The 7,441-nt window shown below is 48.9% G+C and overlaps 1 long non-coding RNA gene across 1 annotated transcript; it reads right to left on the bottom strand.

Moving 5' to 3' along the window:
- Window positions 1–2,170: 2,170 nt before the first annotated feature.
- Window positions 2,171–6,241, bottom strand: LOC138241152 (uncharacterized). The gene is made up of 3 exons (XR_011190330.1): window positions 5,099–6,241; window positions 4,768–4,933; window positions 2,171–3,724 (listed from the first exon to the last, which is right to left on the bottom strand). It is a non-coding gene; the product is annotated as an uncharacterized lncRNA (long non-coding RNA).
- Window positions 6,242–7,441: the final 1,200 nt, after the last annotated feature.

Here is a 7,441-nt window from a genome sequence, read left to right as displayed (position 1 = left end):
GATAAGTGATGTACATTAAGTATAGTAGTTTAAAGGCTGTGAAAGTGAATTGCTTTTGACCCACCAAATAAAACCTGTTTCCATAAAACATCAGTCCTGAGGTACACATAATTATCATGTATTATCCAGGCTACACGTTGGTGGTGGTGGAGGCAAGTTTCCATTGCCCATGAAGTGACGTGAGTGGAGTGTCCAGAAAAGCAGCATGTAAGTCTGAGGATTATGATTAAATAGGTTTTGTCTGACTTTGTTTTAATAAAGAAAATCGGTGTGTTTTAACACCACTGTCTCATTCCAGTCTTTAATAGAATACACAGAAAACCTCGCCATTCTGTATTTTCACATTGAGAAGAACTTTAGCAAACAGCTTTCGGACGCAGCAACAATTTCTGTCCCTCTTCCCTGCTAATCATTTCAAGTAATTTTTGTTTCGGGTTTTTTTTTTTTTGAAAAACATGTAAATCAGAGATGACGCACGAACCGGGCAGTGCGTTTTCTGCTGACAACCGTTTCATAATGACCTTTCCGTCTTAATGAGGTTTCGTGGAGGGAAAGGTTAGGCAGTGCAGTGTGGCGGAGGCCGTGAGTGTGTGTTGTAGTCTGCAGCTCCGAACGCCTGCAGAGGCTGTTAAAGGCTAAGCCTTATCTCTCGGAGAAGCCGGCAGTGATGCGCTCCTCCAGTTTAATTACGAGGAGGAGCTCCGGCTGTCTCTGTGTCTCTCAGGATCCTTTAATTACGGCCTTGCCTTATCTCGTCTCTCTGGAAAGGCCTTGTCAGACGCTGTCTTTGTGTCCGGCGTCCAGCGTGCAACACGTGCCCAGCCCTGTCTCTTCTGCTGTGCGGGCAGCTGAGTTTCAGGATCTATACTCCTCAAGGCAATGATGGAGAACCCAGGCCGCCGAGCATAAGTGCATTTTGAGCTTCCTGTCGTTGTTCACATTGTTGTTTAAGTTTTGGGAAAGCTTTCTTTTCACTCACCCGGCAGAGTTTCTGCTGCGCGATTTATAAAGGTTCAGCATTTCTAATGCAAATAATGACTGGTGATTTGTGAATGCTTAATGCAAGGGGAAGAGGTGTGGAAGACTTTAAGGGTTATTGGAAAACCAGTTTATTAGGGATTCAATAGAGAAGCACCAAGACTGAGATCATTGCTTTTCCTGTTATGACACACTCCATATGCCTTGTCTGTTGGTGACAAACCTGAGCTAGTGGACTCTGCCAGTAGCTGATCTGTTGCTGGTTTAGGCTTTTTTTCTGCTCTCAGTCCTTGCTGACAAGAACACCTTTAAGTTTAAGTGCTTATTTCTGACAGCTTCAGCACACAGAACAATCTGAATGTTCATCTTGATTTCCAAGTAAACATGTCTTAGTAGACATGATGAATTGATGATGAACAGACACGGGGAACAGGGAATGACTTTGGATCAGGCACCTCTCACAGTGTTTTTCAGCTCACACACCTGAATGAGGGCAGTGTTGAACAGTGAACTGCCTAATTAGCAGATGCTTCATAACAATGAGATATTTCATTAAGCTTTTCAACTCGGGACAGGATTGAGAACCACTGAGCTGAACAGTCAAAAATAGTTAATTCTTTGAAATTGTGAAGCACGTTAGGCACAGTGTGTGGTGTTTTCTGCTGTATTAACCTTGGAACCTCTTATAACTTCAATATGATAGTTTAGAGATCTGTAGATTGGATTTGCTGGTTAATCTATGCATTTTAACATGTGTGCAAGATGGGAGTCTGGTTTCAATGTTGATGAGAAGAGGTGTTGAAACACTGAATAGAGGCTATTCAGCACCTGGCTTATACCTTAAATCCCAGATCTTCCTTAAAAAGTGTGGCTTCAGTAAATTGTTCCACCCATGTTTAACTCGCCTGTTTAACTTCCTGAGTCTGACCAGTTCTGGTGCCCAGCCTTGCTTTGTACCTCTTCTGATTAGTATAATTGGGTGGTCTCCAGACTATAACCCAGGGAAGAGAAAAGAAGAAATAGGAATAGAAGAGAGGCATTTATTTTAGAGCAAATCATGCTTTATTTTCCTGTGCTTCTGCAAACCACCAGGAAATATTGAAGAAGCTAATTAAGTCAGGTGTTATGCAGAAAACAAACGGACAAAACTGCTCCAACAACTTAAAAGGAAAGAGACCGATAGGGATAGTGGGAGAGAAAGAGGGATATACTGCACACAGGTGCTCCTAGTGTCTGCATCTGAGTGATAAAAACCGACCAATGTGCCTCTTACAGATCTGCACATCCGCAGACTAGTTGCCTCACATTCTTAAAGCAAAAATTTTTAGTGGGCAATTTTGTTGGGGGGCTAGTAATTTCTTATGACAGCACAATTAAGATCCATCTAACTTGAATATGTGTGCTGTTTCGTTCTTGAGCATATGTAAAATTCTCCACTCTTCAGATCTCAGAAGGACAGCAAGGCTGCACCTGGTCAATAGTAGGACGAGAGACCTCTAAGGAAAACCAGGTTGCTTCTGTAAGCAATGTTAATAGATGGGTGCGGAGCCCACTGTCCTCTGGAGCAGACTTTTCATGGTGTTGACACTCAATTCTGGATTCTTTCTTAGGCAATCTTGGACTGGAGGTTTCAAGCCCTTTTCAAGTAATTGGGGGGGCTGTACAGTAGTTGGGGGAAGGTTTGGTTGCAGTGGTGTGGAATGGCATTCTGACAGCTGCTTGCTCACCCAGCTCTGTGTGCAGACCAGTTGTGCTGCTTTGTCTGAGGTGTGGAGTCTGCGAGAGACGCTGCTAATCCCTGGCCATGCAGGCAGAGCGAGCTCTGGTCTGACTGCAGTCTGGGGTTCCTGGTGGATTCCCGTCACCACCAGCTGGATCAGTTCCCACTGCCCCGTCTGCGGCTGGTAAGAGCCGAGGAATCTGCTTCTCCAAACACCCCTTCCAACCTTGCTCAGGCTGGGCTGCGGGAATGATGTCACATTTCACCAAAACAGACGGATCTTTTCAATAATAATATGTACGATTTTTTTAATGACCTTCTGCGACCACCTATTATTATTCGGCACTTCTAACCATTTTTTTTTTCCTTGGAAAACTGGCTATTCACTTCCTGTACAGATCCTGCAGCACATGTACTGCACAATAGGTAGATTTCTACACAACTGTCATTGATCCTTACTGTGAACTGTGTGATTTCAACTCCCTCTCGCTCTCAGGTAGCAACACACCTTCACTGTCCCTGTGTCAGACACATCCTTCCTTATCTGGAGTCTGCGCAGCTTAGTAAGGATCCTGGCTGTGTGCAGACAAGGGAGCTTCTTTGAGTGGAAAGAAGCAAATCCAGTGTTACTGAAAGGTCAGAGAAGAGGGGGGTGCTGAAGGATTTAGTGATCGGCCTGCCCTGCCTCTCCACAGCAGAGAGACCGCGCTGGTGAGGACGGGAGCCAGTGAATGTTAAAACACCGGCGCGGGCTCATGCTTCATTTCCTTCTATGGGGAGAATTCAGTTGAGATGCCAGCTTCTGGCACGAGGGGCAGAGTTTCATGGGGCCCAGGCGGCAGCAGCAGTTTGAGGGAGGCCAGGCAGTGCCAGTGCACGTCTCTGTCCGCTCCGTCCTGACGCGGCAGCCAGACGGACCCAGAGAGAGCATAGGGCCTGGCATCCTCCAGCAGCCCTCGGCTCCGGGGAAGGGGGAGCCACAGTCCTCACAGCCAACCGTGTGCCAGAGTGATGATTCCCAGGGGCCTGTTGATTAAGCTAATTTAGTCAAGTGCTCTACAGAGAAGAGACTGATTCTCAAGGAACAAAAAACAGAACTAGAGCAGACTCTCTATAGAGAGCAGGTTGGGTAGAGCCAGGTGATGTGGCAGGGTCTGACTGGTCTTAAACCTTCTCACTGGAGGCATGGATAGCTTCTATATGTATATGTGCATATCTATGCATCTAGCGAATGCGGTCTTCAGTGATTAAGTTTTCCTGAAAGGTAATGATTGGATTTAATCTGTAAGGGATATACATTGCAGTAACTTGGGCTGCCTGGTCTCCAAACCCAAGTATCCACGTCCTGAAAAACTCCACAAAAGAAAGACCCAGAAAGGAAAGGGCCCAGTGCACAGATATCATCTTCCTGGCTGCTGTAGTACCTGCTCAGACTGTCAGACTGCACAAAATGGAGGCAGAATCGTGTATAATTTCAGACACCTGCTACTATGTTGTGTGTTTGCAAATTATTTCCACATATTCAGTGTTAGTGTTATTCAGTGTTGGATGAGATCCTGGGTTCCATTGGTTACTAGCTACCTGGTTGAGCCACATGGCCTCCCCTGATTTCAAAAACCTTCTGATGTTCTTAAATCCTTGCAGGGAGTGTTGTATAATCGGTTAAGATTAATTGTGTGTTGTGCCAGTGGTCTCCCTGTAATGTAGGAGCCATCTACTGCAGCAATGCAGGCTGGGAGTGGGCAGTGAGCAGGGTGTTGACATCTTAGTATTAAGACATTAGACCTGTCATTGTTGTCCCCCTGCTCTGTTTACTCTGCTCTTTTGTAACTCGACCAGAAAGCCAGAGAGCTTCATGGAGATTTGCACTATCCTGAGATTAGAGCCTAATAGCCTCGCAGTAGCTACTTATACTGCTCTACCAGCAAGAGCTGGGAAGCCACCTGGAGACTGTATGCCTAAAGCCCTTTGTTCCCACTTAAAACAGACAATTACCTCAACCCTCCCAGATGTGTCAGTGTCAGACAGAGCCTGTGGTTTCACAGATATTTTAGGAAACAAGACTTTACCACTGAAGCAGCACAGTGTTCCAGTGGTTAGCATTGCTCCCTCCCATTGGTGGGGTCCTGGCTTCAGTTCCGGACCTGGCGTGATGTCTGTGTGGAGTTCGCATGTTCTCTCCAGGTTGGTGTGGGTGTATCCTTCTTTGTGCGAGGCTCTGGCTTCTCCGGGACCCTGAATTGGATCCAGAGATTAGAAAATGGATGGATAGACTGTACAGTTTTCCTGTACATGAGCAAGGAAAGTCTCTGGAGCAAAAACTGGTTCCTTTTGTTATGACAGTTATCCTCCCAGACTGTTTTGTTCAAAGATCCCAGACCCTCAGGGGTGTCTCCGTACCTGTCTCCGTGAAGTTGAGAAATTGCTCTCCCTTCCTCATTTGAGCTCTCGTTAGTGACGGTTGTGGCGCTGTGGAAAGGTTATCTGGTCTGCGGGCGGTGTCACAAGCTCTCTTCCTGCCTGGGCCTCCCCTCCTCGCCCCCAGATTCCCACCTGGCGCAGTGAGCGTGAGAACTGTCTGCCCGCTGGCGGCGGTGTGGGCCGGCCCCAGCCTTCATCCGTGCGGAGTGGCGTGCCAGCCCTGCGCGCCCCTCTCTGTGCAAGGCAAGGAGAGAGGCCAGGAGCTAATCCCTGTGCTTTCACGGGCCCTGGGCCGTGCTTGATGAGCTTGAGCCGCCCCAGGCCCTGCAAGAAAGCGCACTGCTCTCTTTCTCATGGGCCTGGGAACTGCCCTGAATGACTGGCTTGCGAGTGTTTACTCAGCAGCTCTGACCTGGGTGACCAGGAGGGCTTGGGAGGGAGAGGGGGTCTCGCCTCGCGTCCGCGCTCGGGCCCTGTGCACCGCGCACGGTTGTACAACCACAAGATGAAGGGAAACAAGTATCTCATGGGATTTTATACAGAAGGGGCTGTGCCGCTATTTGTAGACTTTCCTCTAGGTTGAGACTCTCGCCCTGTGATGCCTCAGTGAGAAACGTCTTTGTTGGTGTCAGTTCTCAACAGAAGAGGATTATTACAGCTCTGGAGGAGATCAAACATCAGATCTGTAGAAAATGAAAAGACTGCTTTTTTGCCAGAACTTATTTCTTTTACCATCGTGTCCAGGTCGGCTGCACAGTGCCCTCTGTGTTTTCCGAATGAAAATGTAATTTTATGTGAACGTGGACTCATGTCGTCCATCAGGACTCAGAGAGCAGAGAGAAGAGAAGGAGGCTGTGTGTTACAGAAAGGCACAGAGGGAGGAGTGTCAGAGTGAGACAGAGGGGTGAACAGTGAGAGAGACACAGGGGACAAGCAGTGTGAGAGAGAGGAGTGTCAGAATGAGAGAGAGGGGTGAAACAGTGCAAGAGTGAGACACAGGGAAGGGCAGTGTGAGAGAGAGGAGTGTCAGTGTGAGAGTGAGACAGAGGAGTGTCAGAGTGAGAGTGAGACACAGGAAGGGGCAGTGTGAGACAGAGGAGTGTCAGTGTGAGAGTGAGACACAGGAAGGGGCAGTGTGAGACAGGAGTGTCACTGTGAGAGTGAGACTCAGGAAGGGGCAGTGTGAGACAGGAGTGTCAGTGTGAGAGTGAGACTCAGGAAGGGGCAGTGTGAGACAGAGGAGTGTCAGTGTGAGAGTGAGACTCAGGAAGGGGCAGTGTGAGACAGAGGAGTGTCAGTGTGAGAGTGAGACTCAGGAAGGGGCAGTGTGAGACAGAGGAGTGTCAGTGTGAGAGTGAGACTCAGGAAGGGGCAGTGTGAGACAGAGGAGTGTCAGTGTGAGAGTGAGACTCAGGAAGGGGCAGTGTGAGACAGAGGAGTGTCAGTGTGAGAGTGAGACTCAGGAAGGGGCAGTGTGAGACAGAGGAGTGTCAGTGTGAGAGTGAGACAGAGGAGTGTCAGTGTGAGAGTGAGACTCAGGCAGGGGCAGAGTGAGACAGGAGTGTCAGTGTGAGAGTGAGACTCAGGAAGGGGCAGAGTGAGACAGGAGTGTCAGTGTGAGAGTGAGACTCAGGAAGGGGCAGAGTGAGACAGGAGTGTCAGTGTGAGAGTGAGACTCAGGAAGGGGCAGTGTGAGACAGAGGAGTGTCAGTGTGAGAGTGAGACTCAGGAAGGGGCAGTGTGAGACAGAGGAGTGTCAGTGTGAGAGTGAGACTCAGGAAGGGGCAGTGTGAGACAGAGGAGTGTCAGTGTGAGAGTGAGACAGAGGAGTGTCAGTGTGAGAGTGAGACTCAGGCAGGGGCAGTGTGAGACAGAGGAGTGTCAGTGTGAAAGTGAGACTCAGGAAGGGGCAGAGTGAGACAGGAGTGTCAGTGTGAGAGTGAGACTCAGGAAGGGGCAGAGTGAGACAGGAGTGTCAGTGTGAGAGTGAGACTCAGGAAGGGGCAGAGTGAGACAGGAGTGTCAGTGTGAGAGTGAGACTCAGGAAGGGGCAGTGTGAGACAGGAGTGTCAGTGTGAGAGTGAGACTCAGGAAGGGGCAGTGTGAGACAGGAGTGTCAGTGTGAGAGTGAGACTCAGGAAGGGGCAGTGTGAGACAGGAGTGTCAGTGTGAGAGTGAGACTCAGGAAGGGGCAGTGTGAGACAGGAGTGTCAGTGTGAGAGTGAGACTCAGGAAGGGGCAGTGTGAGACAGGAGTGTCAGTGTGAGAGTGAGACTCAGGAAGGGGCAGTGTGAGACAGGAGTGTCAGTGTGAGAGTGAGAC

Source organism: Lepisosteus oculatus, chromosome 9 (assembly GCF_040954835.1).
Source record: "Lepisosteus oculatus isolate fLepOcu1 chromosome 9, fLepOcu1.hap2, whole genome shotgun sequence".
Classification (NCBI taxonomy): domain Eukaryota; kingdom Metazoa; phylum Chordata; class Actinopteri; order Semionotiformes; family Lepisosteidae; genus Lepisosteus; species Lepisosteus oculatus.
The sequence above is the reverse complement of the archived record's forward strand: the minus strand, read 5'-3'. Positions and strand labels throughout refer to the sequence as shown.